The sequence below is a fragment of the Lepus europaeus genome, chromosome 12, assembly GCF_033115175.1.
Source record: "Lepus europaeus isolate LE1 chromosome 12, mLepTim1.pri, whole genome shotgun sequence".
NCBI classification, from domain to species: Eukaryota; Metazoa; Chordata; class Mammalia; order Lagomorpha; family Leporidae; genus Lepus; species Lepus europaeus.
Genome location: NC_084838.1, coordinates 51,322,082 through 51,340,749, shown reverse-complemented (window position 1 = coordinate 51,340,749; position 18,668 = coordinate 51,322,082). Strand labels below are relative to the sequence as shown.

At 41.9% G+C, this 18,668-nt stretch overlaps 1 pseudogene; it reads right to left on the bottom strand.

Annotated features, from left to right (window-relative positions):
* Positions 1-845: 845 nt before the first annotated feature.
* On the bottom strand, positions 846-12,093 carry LOC133770997 (small ribosomal subunit protein uS2-like; annotated as a pseudogene).
* Positions 12,094-18,668: the final 6,575 nt, after the last annotated feature.

Sequence of the window (18,668 nt, the reverse complement as noted above, 5' to 3'; positions counted from 1 at the left end):
TGTGATAGGAATTCTTTTAGGGACGGCATGTACATTGTCTCGATCCTCTGAACAATCCTGCAATTAACACTACCATCTTTATTTTGCAGCTGTAGTGATTGAGTCATGAAAGGACTGAATAAATTATCCACAAACATGGAGCTAGGAACCAGCAGAGCCAAAGTATAAACCCAAGTCTGTTCCTACAGACTCTGCTGCTTACATTGATTAACTGATTCATTCATTCATTCATTTTGTTTTTGTTTTAGAAACTGGTATCTTTTTCATCATCCTCATTTCTGTTTTGCTTTAAAGACTGTGAAGAGCAGCTTAACACCACTCAGTGGTTGTCCTTACCCATTTGGTGGCCTGAATAGTGAGAGCTGCAGATGAGTCTTCATTGGCAGGTTAAGCACTCCATTCTTTTTTAATTATTATGATTTTGAAAGTCAGAGATAAAGAGAGAGAGGGAGAGACAGAGAGAAAGAGGTCTTCCATCCACTGATTCATTCTCCAGATGGATACAACAGCCAGGGCTGGGCCAGGTGGTAGCCAGGAACTTCATATGGGTCTCCCATGTGGATCGCAGGGGCCCATGAACTTGGGCCATCTTTGGTTGCTCTTCCCAGGCCATTAGCAGAGAGCTGTATTGCAGGTAGAGCAGCCAGGACTTGGACTGGCACCCATATGGGATGTTGGCTTCTCAAGCGGTAGCTTTATCCACTATGCCACAATGCCACAATGCCAGCCCCTTCACTCTGGCCTTCAGTAGGGAACAACTGAATAGGCCCAGAGGGTTCCTGCATGTCTTCAGACCAGTCTGTAGCTTCAGGTTGAGTAGCAGTAAACTCAGGAGCTGAGGCAGTTCATCGCCCCTGAAATTCCTCCTTAGTCACAGCTTTTTCCAGCAGGGACTGATCTTCCTTTTCATTCTCTTCATGATCTCTATAGAAGCAGAAACCAGGCATGACCTCCCATGGGCATCATAAGAGATAGCACCACACATGCACAGAACCTCCCAGACCAGCATCCACCACATCAGACCCACTGAGTGCACTTCCATGTTGTAAGGGATGGCAGTGTCCACATTGCACAAAGGACAGCCTATTACACAGAATAATGGTAAGCTAATTCACATAATATGCCTCAGTGAGAGGCTGCTGGTCAGCCCTGGGGTCAGGACCCACCAGAAGATGTGGTTCCCGGAAAGCTTCCTTCGATCTGGTTATTGAAGGTTCCAGGTCTGAAGCATCCAGCAATAGGAATGGCTCCAATGGCAGCAGCAAACTTCAGCAGAGTCCTCTGACCAGTGATCCTGAAGGATATCACACTAACATCAGCAGGGTTTTCAATGGCACAAGCTGCCAACAGAAGCTTATTCCGGGTCTTCTTCAGATTGATGATATGAATGTCATATAGATAGCATCTATAGGTATCCTGTTCAATTTGGAAATCAAGCTTGGTACATGTTGCAAGTAATTTGAGTGCATCCTCTGCCACCATGTTTAGAACATCAGGGACTCCGGACATTGTGACAGCTTCCTTTTCAGTTACGTTGCGAATCAGAAACTGCTTTATGGACCCCTCACTGTATAGTGCAGAAAGAGTTGTTGAGTATCAACCATGTGCTGAGAATTGGGCTAGGTACCAGGATTACAATAGACAATTTACTGATAAATCACCTTCAGAGTACTATGATGCAATGATGCATGGTCAGTGTTAGGCAGGGAACACAAATGCTAAAGAAGCAGAATGCAAGAGCTCTTTTAAATGTAGCCTCATTGCTGAGTGAAGTCATTCTTTTATTAAAAAAAAAAGTATATATTTGAAAGGCAGAATGACACAGGAGGATTAGAGATAGGTATGGAGGTGGAGATGGGGGGACAGAGAGAGAGAGAGAGAGATTGAAATTCCATCTGCTGGTTCACTCCCCAGATGATCACAACAGCCAGGTTCTGGCCAAAGCCAGGAGCCAGAAACTCCACCTGGGTCTCCCACATGGGCGGCAAGGGGCCAGTGCACTTGGGCCATCTTCCACTGCCTTCCCAGGGAACATTTGCAGAAAGATGGATATAAAGCAGAATATCCCCTGGCACTTCAATATGGAATGCTAGCATTGCAAGTAGTGGCTTTAGCCACTGGGCCACAGTGCTGGCCCCAGGGAAGTCTTTCTTGAGACACTGTCATTGGAGCTGATCTGAAGGTTGAAGAATTGGAAATAGCCTGCTGTTCCACTGGGGACTTTGTCCTGGTGGCAAAGAGGCTGGGCAATGTCTCATACTCTGACGGGCCAAGGGAAAGGGGTTGGGGACAGAAGGAATAAAAGGAAAAATCTCACAAGACCTATTAATTCTCAAATGATATTTTTAAAATGTATCTTATATTTCAACCTTTCCTATCCTTTCAGTTTACAAGAGTTTCTGTGTAATTTGAAACTACCTAGCAACATCTCTTTCTTCTTCCACACAGAGACACAATTTCAATGCTGGTCTGATGGCAGTGCTAATTATGTTCTCCATAACACATTCCTGATTGCATAGAATTAAATAAGGCAGGTGTGGAGATGACAGAACCAAACAAAATATATGACTTATATGACAGACTGATTGGTTTGGTGGGGGACAGGATAAAAACAGCAAATGTTATATATGAAAAGTATAGCAAAAGGTATATGAGGATCATACTTTTATGTAGATAAATGAAACCAAAAATAATTTTTTACTGTTTTTCTATTATTAACTTACTGTATTACTGTTTTTCAGCCCTTCATGGGCTTCTGGTTTACCTTCTATTTAAGATATAACTAAATTTGTAGGAAAAATATTTTAATAGAATGTTCAACTTTGCATTTACAATTTGAAGTCTGATTCATAATTATCATTTTGAAATCAGAATAAAAGTAGGAAATACAAACATTTTTACTCTGTAAGGGCTTTTCCAAAATAAATTCTGGATAAGGAGCAGAAATAGAAAATCTGAGTGAACAGGGCAGATTATACACTTAACCTGGATTAGATAAATTTCACATGTGGTTAAACATTTATGGAAATAGAATGTCCCCAAACCAGAGAGCCTGGCTGTTAGTTTTGGTGATGCTTCCCTTAAAAGTGAAACTACTACAGTCAATTGCATATACCCTGCAGCTGTGTGTTCACAAAATCACATCTCCCCTTCTTCCAGGTTAACCTTTCCTACCAACATTGCCAACCTTCCCTAGAGGAGGTGCGACCTTGGCACTGAGTTCTGGCCAATGAAATGTGAACGGAAGTCCTAGGGGAGCCTGAGGCCATGGATGACTACATAAAGCGCAGCCATCTTGTACATCTTATACAGCCTCCACATACACCTGCCCTGACCTGCATTAAACCACAGCGGAAGGCAGTGAATGCACTAAGTGACTGAGCTTTAGGTGTCCTTTTCTGTAGCAGCTGGTCAAACCAAAGTAATACAAAGAAATAAATCAGGGCCTCCCAGAGTAGGCCCTGCCTGAGTTAACTCCAGATATCGTAGATGACCACCCTAGATGTTGATAGTTGAGAAATTTCATAATCAGATATTGTAAGATATTCTAATAACTTTTCAGAGGCCAAGACAATTAAGCTGAACCAAATTATAAAGCAGGAGTGGGTAGAAGGAAAGATGAGTAAGGTGATCGATGGCGCAAATGGTACCTAAGATGACCCTTGCAAGCTTGGGAGATCCTGAAATACGTGATCATGTTCTCCCTTTGATAAATCCCTCATACATGCAACCAGCACCTACAGAGTAAAGTCCTAAGCCTCTAAAGTTGTCACCAAACATTCCCAATAATCTGCCTACCTCTTCAACTTTACCCACTATCTTCTACTTGATCTATTGTGTATTACATGTTCCAGAGCAAAGTCCCACTCTAACACTTTGCAAAGAATACTCTTGTCCCATTTCCTCTACTTCCATGATTCATAATCACCTAGGCTGAAATTAAACATCTCTTTTATCCACAGCTTTTGCTGATACCTGTTTTTCCAGGAAACCACACTTTTTTTTTTTTTTTTTTTTTTTTGGACAGGCAGAGTTAGACAGTGAGAGAGACAGAGAGAAAAGTCTTCCTTCCTTTGGTTCACCCCCCAAATGGCCATGACAGCCGGCGCACTGCGCCGATCTGAAGCCAGGAGCCAGGTGCTTCCTCCTGGTCCCATGGGGTGTAGGGCCCAAGGACTTGGGCCATCCTCCACTGCACTCCCGGGCCATACCAGAGAGCTGGACTGGAAGAGGGGCAACCGGGACAGAATTTGGTGCCCCTACCGGGTCTAGAACCCAGGGTGCTGGCGCCATAGGCGGAAGGTTAGCCTAATGAGCCGTGGCGCCGGCCAAAATCACACTTCTTAAGCTGGGTTCCCATACCTTTTAAAAGCACATGTGTCACATCACTTTTCTTTTTCTTAGCTTTCTTTATTTTTAATTTTAGAGACTACACGTTTTTAATTTACATTATAGTCAAAGACTTAACACTCCACTAAATAAACAGTCAAAAAGTAATAAATAAAAAGACCATGGTTCAGCAAGAATATAGGCAAGGGCTATAAACAATAATCAAATAAAAAAGATATCAACCTAACTCATATACATTTGTAAATAATCACATATTAAAATTAGTATATCTAGTTTTGTATATAAGTATTATATCCTTTTTTTAAAAAATTTACTTGACAGGCAGAGTTATAGACAGTGAGAGGGAGAGACAGAGAGAAAGGTCTTCCTTCCGTTGGTTCACTCCCAAATGGCCACTACGGCCAGCACTGCGCCGATCTGAAGCCATGAGCCAGGTGTTTCCTCCTGGTCTCCCATGCGGGTGCAGGGCCCAAGCACTTGGGCCATCATCCACTGCCCTCCTGGGCCACAGCAAAGAGCTGGACTGGAAGAGGAGCAGCCAGGACTAGAACCAGCGCTCACATGGAATGCCAGCACCACAGGCGGAGGATTAACTAAGTGAGCCACAGCGCCAGCCCCAGTATTATATCCTTCTTAATAATTTGTTTGACAAAGACAGAAAACAAAGTTTGACAAAACTACATTCAAAATCATACTGTTACACATGGGTACTTCATTCTTTTTTTGTTTTTGCTTTTTTTAAAATTTTAGTTCTGACATATAAGGGAGAAATATGGTACTGGTCTTTATGTGTCTAGCTTATTTCACTAAATATGATCTCAAATTGCAATCATTTTGATGCAAATAGATGGAATTTCATTTTTTTATAGCTGAATAATATTCTGAGGCCATCATCATTCTGATACGGAGATTAAACAAAGACATAACACACAAAAACTACAGACCTTTTTCCTTGATGAGCATAGATACAGAAATCCTAAACAAAATACTAGCAAACCAAATCCAATACCATATCAAAAAGATCATACATCACTATCAAGTGGCATTTATCCCAGAGATGCAAAGGTTGTTCAACATTCACAAATCAATAAACATAAATTACATTAACAGAATGAATAACAAAAACCATGCGACTATCTCAACAGATGCAGAGAAAGAATTTAATGAAATTCAACATTCTTTCATGACAAAAACCTTCCACAAATTAGGAAAAGAAGGAACATACCTCAAAAATTATATAGGCTATATAAGCCAAACCAATAGCCGATATCACACGGAATTGGAAAAAGCTGAATGAATTTCCTCTCAGATATGGAACAAGACAAGAATGTCTACTTTCACCACTCTTACTCAAAAAAGTACTGGAAGTATTAGGAAGAGCAATTAGGAAGGAGAAAGAAAGGGCATCAGAAATGGAGAGGAGGAAGTCAAAATATGCAAACTTGCAGATGACATAATGTTCAGTACATGGAAAAACTTAAACATTCCACCAAAAAGCCACTAGAACTGATAAACCAATTCAGTAAAGATGCAAGTTACAAAATAAACATATAAAAATGTAGCTTTTTTATACACTAAACTCTATGAAAGAGAAATCAAGAAATACATCCATTCATAATACTACACACACACACACACCAAAAAAAAAAAAATCAAATATTTAGGAATAAATTTAACCAAAGAAATAAAAGACCTCCAAAATGAAATTATATAGCACTGGTGAAAGAAATCATCAAGGACACAAAAAATGGAAAGATAGGCCTTGATCTTGGGTTGGAAGAATCAATGCCATTAATATTTCTACACTACCAAAAGCAATCTACAGATTCAGTGTACTACCTACCAAAATACCAATGATATTCTTTACAGAACTAGAAAGAACAATCTTAAAACTCCTATGAAATCACAAAGGATCCAAAATAGCTAATGTAATCCTAAGAAAATCAATATGAAGCCTCACAATACCCAACTTCAAAGCATATTACAAAGATATAATAATTAAAGCAGGATGATACTGGCTTAAAAACAGCACATAAATCAATGGAACAGATTAGAGAGCCCAGGAGTTAATCCATGCACATACAGTCAGCTGATTTCTGATAATACCACACATTGAAGGATAATATCTTTAATAAATGATGTTAGCAAAACTGGAAGTATATAGCTGACAAAAAGTCAGCTCATGATGGATCCAAAACCTACATTTGGGGCTGGCGCTGTGGTGTAGTAAGTAAAACCACCACCTGCTGTGCCAGCATCCCATCTGGGCACCAGTTTGAGCCCTGGATGTTCCACCTCCAATCCAGCTCTTTGTTCTGGCCTGGGAAAGCATGATGACCTAAGTCCTTGGGCCCCTGCACCCATGAGGGAGACATGGAAGAAGCTTCTGGCTCCTGGCTTTCGATCAGCTCAGCCCCGGCCTTGCAGCCAATTAGGGAGTGAACCAGCAGATGGAAGACCTCTCTCTCTCTCTCTCTCTCTCTCGCTCTCTCTGCCTCTGTCTCTCTGTAACTCTGCCTTTCAAATGAATAAATAATCCTTTTTAAAAAAAACCTATATTTAAGACCTCAGACTATAGAAGTTGCTGGAAGAAAATATAGAGGAAACCCTTCAAGATACTGGTGTAGGTGATGACTTCATAGCTAAGACCCCCAAAGCACAGGCAACAAAAACAAAACTAGACAAGTAGGATAATATCAAACTCAGAAGGTTTTGCATAGCAAGGGGATTGATCAATAGAGTGAATATACAGCCAACAAAATAGGAAAAATTATTTGCAAATTATTTATCTGACGAAGGATAATATCCAGGATGTATCAGCAACTTAAGAAACTCAACAATAAAAAAAATTAAGAAATGGGCAAAAGACCTCAATAGATAGTTCTCAAAAGAAGAAATATAAATGGTCAACAAGTATATGAAAAAATGCTCAATATCACTAGCCATCAGGGCAATGCAAATCAAAACTACAATGAGATATCACTTCACCCCATCAGAATGGCTATTATCCAAAAGAGAGTTACAAATGCTGGCAAGGATGTGAAGAATGTAGAACTCAACTCTTATATACTGTTAGTGGGAATGTAAAAAAAGAAAAAAAAAAGTGCAGCCAATGTGGAAAGCAGTATGGAGATTTCTTCAAAAAACTAGAAATAGACTTGTCATATGATCCAACAAGCCCACTACTGAGTATATACACAAAAGACATGAACATATTGTATCAAAGAGATTCCTGCACCACAACATTTATGGCAGCGCTGTTCACAGTAGCCAAAATATAGAATCAACCAAGGTATCCATCATCAGATTAATGGAAAAAGAAAAAGTGGTGCACACACACACTACACACACACACAGGAATATTGTTGCTCTTCATTCTTGCCCTTGGCTCTACTCTTAGGTCCTAAGTGACAAGAACCACATGTGACTAAGCTCCTTACTCTCTTGGACGCTGAAGACAGTATCAAACAATAGGCGTAAGACCAAGTTGAAAAGAAAGCACTTCAGAGTGTACAGTGTCAGTGTAACTGGAGACAGGGAAACAGTTAAAGCACTATAAATATTTTTCCAGAAAGTCCAAAAAATATGCCATCAAAAGAAGCCCAGGGCAGCTCTTCAATAAGATACACTTTACAGACTGTCAGTCAGTCAGTCTTAAGGCTGAATTACACTTTTCTGTAAATACAGATGTCAAAAGAAAGCAGGCTTGAGGAATAGAAGCCTTGGAGAATGTATACAAATAAAAAGTGAAAATGACAATCTGAAAGAGGACTTCTTGACCTTCAAAATGCCATCCTTTCCTGACTTCATGTCTTTAAAAAGATCGTCTTTTTATCTTTTATACAAAACAGGCCTTTATTCTACTGTTGAATGTAAATACCAGAAATACCCCCACGTGTCCAACAATAGAAGAATGTTTTCTTACATCATCATATACAAAGGAAAAACTTACCAAGGGAAGGGGAAAATGTTCACTTAAAATGTTGGCAATAATTACCTAAGTGGGATCTCAACATACATATTTTAAAAGCATATTTTCAAAAAACAATGGCAGGAAATGCAACAAATTGCTAAATTGGGAGTGGGCACACAGCCTAGCAGCTAAGAGATGAGTTAGGATGCCCACCTCCCACATCAAAGTACTTGTGACTCTAGTTTCCTGCTAACACAGATTCTGGGAGGCAGCAGTGATGGTTCCAGTAATTGGGTTCCTGCCATGTAGGAAACCTGGATTGTGTCCCTGGCTCCCAACTTCAGACCTAGTCCAGCCGCAGCTGTTGGAGGTACCTGGGGAGTGAACCACTAGATGGGTGCCTGCTCTCTCTCTTTCTCTGTCTCAGAAATAAGTAATTTGTTAATGCTTTAAAAATTCTCACTGTATCAGATTGGTATAGCCAATGGTTCTATTTTCTTCTGTATGTTTTTAACAATGTTTTGGATTTTCTACAATGAACACAGAATAATTTTATAGTTCGGAAATAATTCCAGCAATCTCTCAACTCTGATTGCCTGGGTTGGAGTCACAACCTTGTTGACCCTGTGACCCTCACACAGGTGCTGTGCGCTTCCCTATTGCTGCAGCTTTCTCAGCTGTAAATGGAGGTGATGGTTTCTTTGTAGGAATTTGTAGGAGACTCATGAGATAATCTACATGAAGCACTTAGAACTGTGACAGCATGGCTGGCACGTGATAAACCTTGACAGACATTATTCAAGACTGGTGCATGTGTACCCTGGAACTTGAGCGAGGAGGTAAGACAGGGAGAAGACTGATTTAAATAGCTGACTTTGTCCCCCACATAATTTTACTGAGAACTGTTCAGGGATTCAAATTCAGTGAGTTATTGGTTACCTGTCACACAAAGCTCGGTATCTCCTTTGCTCAACACAGCTGCTGAGAGAGGAAGAGGAAAAGGAACAATTTTCAACTATATTCTCCATTGCCTTTGTCTACTTTCTCACCACTCCCTCCCTTTCATTTGTACGTTGTCTTAACTGCCAATTTGAGGCTTAATTGGAGGGCACAAAGAAGCTGAAGTAAAACAAAGCTCAGCAGAATATAAAGAGAAAGGGAACAAAAATTGAAGGCGTGAATGGCAGTCTCAACTCTATGAGAGAAGCAGGTTGGAATGTCACCGTAACATACATGACCTCCAAGCGAAGTGGACTAACATTTCATTTACTGCTCCAATTTCCTCACGGCAGGGATAATTTACCTGTGTGATGATTACATTCTGCCTCCAGGGGTTTGGGAACTCTAGCCTTACTGTTGTATCTTGAATTTAGGAAATCTGTCTGCATTCAGATAAAGTACTGAAGATAACTTGGGACACAAGGTAATCTCATTTTCCCTCCAACACAGTTGCAGACTTGGATTCAATCTATTACAGTCAACTGGTAGATTTGTACAAGTAGTCTAATTAGAGATATTCAGATAGCAGGTGCCGGTTCTGCAAATCAATGTCCACACACAGGAAGAAAACTGAGCACTTATTTTGAAGCTCCAAATTACAGCAGTGCCATACACAGAGACCTAGTCGAGGAGCTATGGGTCAATGCAAAAATACCACCTCATGTGGAAGAATGATGAGAAGGGATGGGCAGGATTTTCACCTCCAGGTCACAAGCTCCCATGCAGTCCACCCCTGCCTGTATGACGTCTATAACCCACTGACAGTGCAAGAGTAAAAGGCTGGCTGGAGACTACATTTTCACCAGAAATTGCTGTCCTTTCAGGTGAGAGACGGAAAAACAGTAGGATCCCCAAATGAACTCACCTACTCAGCTCTAGCAGTGTATCCCAGCTGGCACAGCTGTGTCAAATTGCACATTGCATAAAGCTCACTTCCAGCATTCCTGACCCGAGCCCCATGGCTGTGGGCTCTGGCAAGGTGAAGCTTCCAAGAGGTAACTCAGTCAGCAGTGCTTGCATCAGTTTTTGACTTCCATCCAGAGTCAGAAAGGAACAGAAAGCATGAAGGCGTGTCCAACTGTCTCCGTCTCCTTCCGCCGGGCTGCTGGCCTCACATTGCTCTGAGGTTCCAAGTCAAACTAATGAGTGCAAAACATGATCTAAAGACGAATAATTCTCTAATAACTTTTAGACTTTGTTTAAACACTAAACTAATATTAAACCATAAGCAGGTGACAAGAAGTCTATTTGAGTGCATCCTGGACTTCATTAATTCCAAAAACCTTCATTAATTCCAAAAACCTTTAAGGCAGAGCCACTAAGCCTAAAACTAAAATTAAAAAGCAGGATATATAAACTAGGGAATATATTCCCTGAGAGAAGGGAGTCTACAAGAGTCTTTAATCCCTAAGCTGACAGGGGATATCTTACATCTCTTTCATTCTTAAAATTATTTGAGAGTTAGTTATCATCATCATCATCACCATCATCATCAGCCCCATTTTATAGAGTTGAGAACTTGGGCTAAAAAAATTGAAATAAATAGCCCAAAATCACACAGCTGGAGATAGCAGAAACTATAAGTCAACATAGACTATCAAATGAATGCTTTCTGCATATTATACCACCTCTTGTTATAGTTCAAAAATGCTTTCTCTCCTGCCCAGATTCACCCAAGGGGTAGACTAGACCAAAACTGAGACAACAGAAAACTTAACACTGTGTTAAAAAAAATAGGAAAAGAAGAAAATGGCTTGTTTTCTTGCAGCACAACCTGAATCACCCACATCAGTCAGGGCTATCTCGTGGAATGCCAAGTTCTATTGCTCTATTAAGATTTGGTTTTTGTGTTGGACTAAATAAACATAATTAGCAGTATTTCACACTATGCAAAGCAGAATTAGAACCCTGCCGTCCCTGCCACACAGGTGACCAGGAAGAAATCTTTGTTTGGTCAAAGTGCCAGAAAGAAGAGCTGCATGGCAAGATGGAGAGGGCAACCTGAGTTTGGATCCCGAATCCACATCTGGGTGATTGCACGACTCTGGGCATATTAACATCAGTGTCCACATTTGTAGAAGGGTGGAGATAAATCCCACTTGACAGCATTGTTCACAAAGTACATGTAAAGCACCAAGAAGTGTCCTAGGACACGGTGAGAGCTTAACAATTGGATGCTATTATTTTTGTTAGTGGTCCTCCTGAGCCTCTGGGAACTGACAGGCAGCAGAAGAGTGGTTTCACAGAACGTTCCCCGGAATTCCCTATTTTAACTGCCTGGGAGAGGCATGCCATTCTCCTCTTGAGACACACAGTTGCCTTTTGCAACTGAGCAGTCACTCACTATACACTTCCAGGGCCATCCATAAAAGATAAAAAAAAAAAATCCTCAGAAGTCACAGAGAGTTGTTCTTTACAGAGTGCGATTCTCTGACCCAAATCAGTCTTTGCCTTTGAATCAGTTTATGTTACTAGTTATTTAGCAGATTGATTGCTGCTATGGCAACTGCACATCCTTCTGCACAGACGCAGGCATAAGTCCTTGATACAATCCTGCCTTAGTCTCTCTGGCTGCATTCACTACCTGCCAAAAATTAGATAATATTGGGAAAATTAATTGCTTTCTGCACGACAGGCACTGGGGCTGCTTTGTGGTGCAAAGAACAAATGAAGCCTGGTGTGTAAAGTGAGGACTGCGCTTATCACTCAGCAGCCTGGGAGGAGAGCGCTGGAGAGCTCCCAGCTGTGCTCTGACCACACTGCTCACCTTCACTTTCCACAGTTTCTGCCAAATATCGACGCAGGATGTACTCAGAGACTGCAGGCACCATCTGGCAGTGATCTGAAGTCTTTCAGGAAAGCTTTCCACTAGGATAGGGAAGTACAAGTTTCCCCTGCATCACCAAGGGCTGGCTCAGCTTCTGGGTTTGCCACTTACTAGCTACACAACCCAGAACACATCTCTTATTAAACACTGTAGTTTCAGTTTCCCATCTACAATATGGAATCAAGAGTGGTAAGCAGGGGCCATCACTGGATCCAGGTGCATCGGGCTGAGCTACTGTCCATAATGCAGTTTCCTCTATGGGAGCACTGGTTCAAGTCCCAGCTGCTCCACTTCTGATTCAACTCCCTGTTAATGTATGTAAGAAAGAAATAGAAGATGGACCACGTGCTTTGGCCCCTTCCACCCATATTAGAGACTTGGATGGAGTTCTGGACAACTGAGTTCGGCCTGGACCAGCCCCAGCCTTTGCAGTCATTTGGGAAGTGAACCATCAGATGGAAACGCTACCCCTCTGCCCACTCACCCCTATCTCTTCCTCTCTCTCTGGCAGTCTTTCAAATGAATGAATGAATGAATGAATGAATTCATTAAGCTTTCTAAAATAATGGTATCCACTGTTACCAGCTGCTCTGAAGATGGGGCAAAGCCACAGCCTCTGGCATGGGGATGGAGCCCGAAAACTGACAAATCCATTGTTCTTTCTCTTTTCTCTTCTTCAGTTACCTTTTAATGTTTGTCCTTTTCCTGGACAAGCAAAGAGAGATTATTCAGCTCATTAATTAGGAGCTGTTTCTATGCTGTCCTGTAAATATTTCAGATTTCAGGGCTTGAGCCTCAACCGAACTCTGCTAAGCATGTCTAATTTGCTGTACGTGTGTGATACAGGTCAGTGTTTGTGGCTGATTTCAGCCCAAGACAGGCTGGATTCTGGTGAGTTTTGCACAATCCTTTCGCTCACCGCAGGCCTCTCCCTTTATTCTCAAGCTCAATCTTCCTTAAAACAATCGTTTATTGAGTGAGGTAGGGAAACTAGTGTGTGAGTGTTAAAATGCCACCCAGCCCCTTGCCTCACATTTTCTGAGAGCAGCTGAGTGCTGTGATCTCTGTTTGCTGAGGAAGCCATGTTATTAGCAGCCACACTATTTCTGTATCCGGAGATGCCTGGAGCACTTACGGAAATTCTTCTAAACCATATGTTGTTTTTATGTTGTAACCACTCTGTATGTATATATAATTTACATAAATACAAAAATAATAGCTGTCTTCTATTTCTCTGAAGGTTGTAAATGCCAAAGAAAGAGGTAGAAATCTTCCCATACATCAGCTTTAATGGCATGGTGCATGGTACACAGTGAAAAGTCAGCAATGTTGCAAACCTAAACTGACTTTCTGGACTTAATAGCTAATAAGATATGATACAAATAATCACATTTTAGGTACAAACTATCATTGGGAGTAAGAAAGAATAACACACTGAGACCTAAGACTAGAAGCACTGCCATACCCTAAACTAGGACCCATTTCATCTGCTTATTCTCAAGTTCACAGATCAAGGCCAGTTACCTGTGATAAATAATTCTTCGCCACCAGGTACTACAAGAGGCAGTGGGTGACTTAGGAGAATAATATGGCTTTAAAGTCAGAGAGACCTAGCTTCTGGTTTCTAAGCCTTTAATTCTATGCCATTCTCTTTAAAAGTGATAATGTGAATATTTATTTATTCACAGGGTTTGGAGAATGTGATGGTTAGGAATATAAGATCTATAGTTAGTCTCCGGGTTTGACTCCTGACGCTACATCTGAGTGAACCTGAACAAAGACTTTACATCTCTAAGCCCCAACCTTTTGATGTAAGAAACAGAGGTAATCATGGCCCTACCTCATGGAATGTTGTGATAAACAATTCAGATTATCTATGTAAACTGCTTACACAGGGCTTGCCACACACAAGAGTCCACGGTAGTCTAATGGTAGTAGTAAATCATAAAGGCACAAAGAGCCTGCTCTTAGGATGCATTTTTTTATGGAAATATGCACTGTCACAGAAATTTCCCACCACTGCAAACATCTTTAGAATCAAAACGTTGGATGGGCACCAACTCTGATAAGAAAGGACCCCTTTTAGAAACCTGTCATCCTGTTGAAATTGTTTCAGAGCTAGCAGAGTAGTGCAGAGAAAGACAAGTCTGCCTTGTGCTTGGCCTCCTTGGTTCTGAACTGCTGCCCCTGGACCACAGGGTGACGGTGTCCCCTGTCCTGGCCCTGCTAACCACTGCCAAGGGTAGTGTGCAAGAACCACAAGGAAACACAAGAGCAAACTTTTAACTGAATTGGTCTAACTTGGCAGTTGCTAGAAAAAAAAAATCAACCACCAGACTGGCCAACTACCCCCTGAGAGCAAGGGGCAGTTTCCTTTCACCTCAGAGGCCATCTCTGAGGCCCATCAGAGAGCTCCAAAAGGGTTAAAGCCATAAATAAAATAATGATTTTCAGAGACACCTAGCCTAGATCAGATTGCTGGTCATGCTTTTTCTGTTTTGTTTCTTCAGAGATACACCCACACACCTTTGGCAGTGTTATCCTCAAAAGACAAGATGTTACTTCTAAGCTGCAAGACCTCAGGCACTATCTGTCCTCACCCACACCCAACTGTCTGCCATCTCCAGCACCAAACATATCCCTGAGGACAAAAATGGCCCTTCAGTTCCTGAGTGTTTCAACTGAAAAGCCAGTTAAAAGTGCCATTCCCAAAATAAAACAGAAACATGGCCACTAGCATGAAATATTTACAGCTGTGAGACAAAAAAAAAGCCTTACTTGACCTGGTAGGCTGAGGAACGACGCAGTTACACAGGCCTGTGGAGAAGCACTTTGCCCTAAACCATTCTCCCTTCTGGTATCCCCATGTGCACCTGTCACTCAAGCTGAAGACTCAAGAGCCATCTTCAAGTACTTCTGTCCTTCACCCCTGTATCCAGTCCCTAACGTAATTCCAACTGCTCCATGTCTAGCAGACTTGCCCATATGGGCTCTCCTCCCCTGCTGGAACACCTCAATAATTCAGGCTCTCATGCCTCTGCTGAGCATTGCAATGACACCACTCTGTTTTCCTCCCATCTTTCTCATAGCTCCTCACGCCACAACAGCATGACTTTGAAGGCCCTTACCTACATTTCCTGTACTTCCCATTACTCAGTCCCCATAGGCTTCTCTCGCTCACCAACCCCATCCATCCTGTAACATGAGTACACTCTCACACTGCGGTACCTGCTTTTCCTTCTGCATGAAGCTATCTCAGCACTGGCAAACCCTTTGAACCCATTCTTCAATACTGGGCTCAAACGTTCTCTCTTCTTTATCATTCCTTGTTTCCCAAGTTGGGCTCAGGGGCTCCACACACTATGCTCCCCTTGTTCTTCCACATTCTTTCAGTTATAGCACCTTTCATACAGTATGACCATCCTCTGTTTGTCTCTTTGATGATCAACAGGTGGAGTCACAATAAGAAATTAAGGTGAGGCCCTGGAAAACAAAGTTGATTATACTCACAAGTAGAAACAGGAGGTATGCCATGCAGGTCATAGGAGAAGCACCTGGTTTCTGCAAGGAGGTCTGGTGGTGCTGCAGAAGCCTAGGCCAGAGCTTCAGTTGCAATCTTGGGAAAGGTGAGGTAGGACAGGGTAAAGACCGGCAGACTGGCTAGTTTGTGTTATTCCAGTGGGCTTTGGGCTATAAGGGTGGTCTCTCTCCTTGCTTGGTACTTGACTCTGAGCTGGTTAAGGAAAAGGAATGTTGCCTCCTAGAGTGTATGGACCAAATACAGGTGGTGGTTCTGTGTTGATCTGCTTACTTATCAAAGGCACACTCCCTCCTGGAGGAGTTCTGTGCTATCCATAAGAATTGGCTGACCCTTAGAAAGGGCAGCCTCTCTTCAGCCGGAAGAGAGGTTTTTCATTTGTTTAGTTTTTAATTTTAAGTTTTTTTCTATTTATTTGAAAGGCACAGTGACAGGAAGAGAGCCATCTGGCCCATTCCCAATTGTCCACAACCACCAGAGCTGGGTGAGGACAAGGTCAGGAATAGAAACTCAATACAGGTTTCCTACGTGGGTGTCAGGGACCCAAGTTCTTGAGCCATCCCCTGCTAACTTCCAGGGAGCATATTAAACAGGAATCTGGATCAGAAAGTAGAGGCAAGACTTGATCCCAGGCTCTCTGGTATGGGATACAAGCTTCCCAAACGTCAGCTTAACATACTGTGCCACAGTGCCTGCCCACAAAAGAATTTGTGTGCTATCAGAACATCATAATTTACGGAAAACAAAACCATAAACAACACAACTTCCATCTCTCTACTATATGCTAGACCTGGTAAAGGCAAGGCTGATAGTCCACTGTTGGGCTGATATGCACTAGTTTACTTGTTTTCTATACCTTGTTTTTCCTGACTCACTAACTGCTCTTTTTTTAAGATTTATTTTATTTATTTGAAAGATAGAGTTACATAGAGAGATAGAGCCAGAGAGAGAGAGAGAGAGAGAGAGAGAGAGAGGCCTTCCATTGTTAGTTCACTCCCCAAATTGCTACAACGGCCAGAGCTGAGTTTATCCAAAGCCAGGAGCCAGGAGCATCTTCTGGGTCTCCCACATGGGTGCAGGGGCCCCAGGGCTTGGGCCATCTTCTACTGTTTTCTGAGGTCATAGCAGAGGGCTGGATGGGAAGTGGAACAGCCAGGACTAGAACTGGCTGCCATGTGGCATGCCGGCACTGCAGGCTTTAACCCACTGCGCCACAGCATTGGCCTCGAAACTAACCATTCTGCTCTACTACCAGTCCAGCCCCCAGCGAATCTGACTGGGAAAGCAGCAGAAGATGGCCCAAGTATTTGGGTTTCTGCACCCATGTGGAAGACCCAGATTAAGCTCCTGTCTCTAGCCTTGTCCAGCCCTGGCCATTGCAGCCATTTGAGGAGTGAATCAGCGATGAAAGATCTCTTTCTCAAATGGAATGGGAGAGGGAGCGGGAGATGGGAGGGGTGAGAGGAAACCATTATAATCCATAAACTGTACTTTGGAAATTTATATTTACTAAATAAAAGTTAAAAGAAAGATCTCTTTCTCTCCTCTTTCAAATAAATAAATAAATCTTTTTAAAACAAAATATTTTAAATAGTATCTCCATTATTTGTATTTTTTAATATTACTGCTTTATATATACATACATATATTATCACAGTTTTTTGAGACATGAATTATTAGTGACATTTTAGAGATCCAGAAACTAGGTGCAGAGAAGTTACATAAGCTGCCCAAATGCAGTTAGTAAAGAGCAGGGCCAAGAAGGGAAGCCACGACTGCCAACGACAGGGCCTGTGCTCTCTGCTCTCCATCACACTGCCTCTTTGCTTTTCCTTCTAGACTCAGGCACCCAGCACAGGGCCTGGCATCCAGTAGGCATTCATAAATGCTTGTCCAATGAATTAAGCATAAACAGCAGTGATAGCAAACATTTTAAACTTTTCTCATAGCTGATCTCTATGGAACAAAAAAGTCAGGAATCAAAACCTGGCTTTAACAAAAGTTATTTCATAATAGGAATTGCTTACCTCAGGGGTGAGGTTTGGCCCAGCAGTTAAGTCACCGCTTCCAACACCTTCATTTGGTATTGAAATGCCTGGTTCAAATCCCAGTTCTCCTATTTCAGATTCGGCTTCTTACTAATGAGCACCCTGGAAGGCAACAGATGATGGCTCAAGTACTTGAGTCTATGCCACCCATGTGGGAGACCCAGATGGAGTTCCAGGCTCCTGAGTCTGTCCTGGCCAAACCTTGGCTGTTGCAGTAATTTGGGGAGTGAATCCGCAGACAGATGATCTCTGTCTCTTTGTGTCTTTCTGTCTTTCAAATAAAATTTGAATGGGTTAATTTTAATTTTTTTGTAAAAAGACAATTGCTTACTTCATCAAAATGCAATGTATTCACTATAATAACTATCATGTATTGAGTGATACTCATGCAATAATAAGAGCATTATTTTATTCCATTCTCTCAACAGCCCTGCAAGTCAAAAACTATTTCTTTTTTTTTTTTCCTGAGGAATCAGAAAGCATATGTAATGCTAATCTTTCAAAGCTGATAAATAGCAGTGCAGGGATCAAAGCTGGGTCACAATCTCCAAAATGCTTGCCCTTTCCCCTATGCCACACAGCCATTTTCTTCCCGTGGCCACGTATCATTTGCCGGAATGAGTGCATAGGGCAGGAAATGGGAATCCATACTTCCTGGAGGTCTCGGAGACAAAAAGGTGCTTCATCACCATTAAGTAGCCTTGTCGGTAATGGATTATTGTGGCTTCCATCTTCCGGACCCAATGGGAGGTTTGGCCATGGGCTCAGGACCCATCTCCTGCTGGAATCTTATTAGTGCTTCCTCTGCACAAATAAGAACTGGTATATTGTGTTAAATTGACTGACACAAACAACCATGCTTTGTCCAGAAATAGAAAATGCAATTTTCTTTAGCAAAATAGAGCATAGGAAGTGGTGGGGGTTGAAATGTCATGCACAGAACAAAGGTTTGGCAGAGGAGAAAGGTTAAAATCAATCACCCTACAGGGAGAA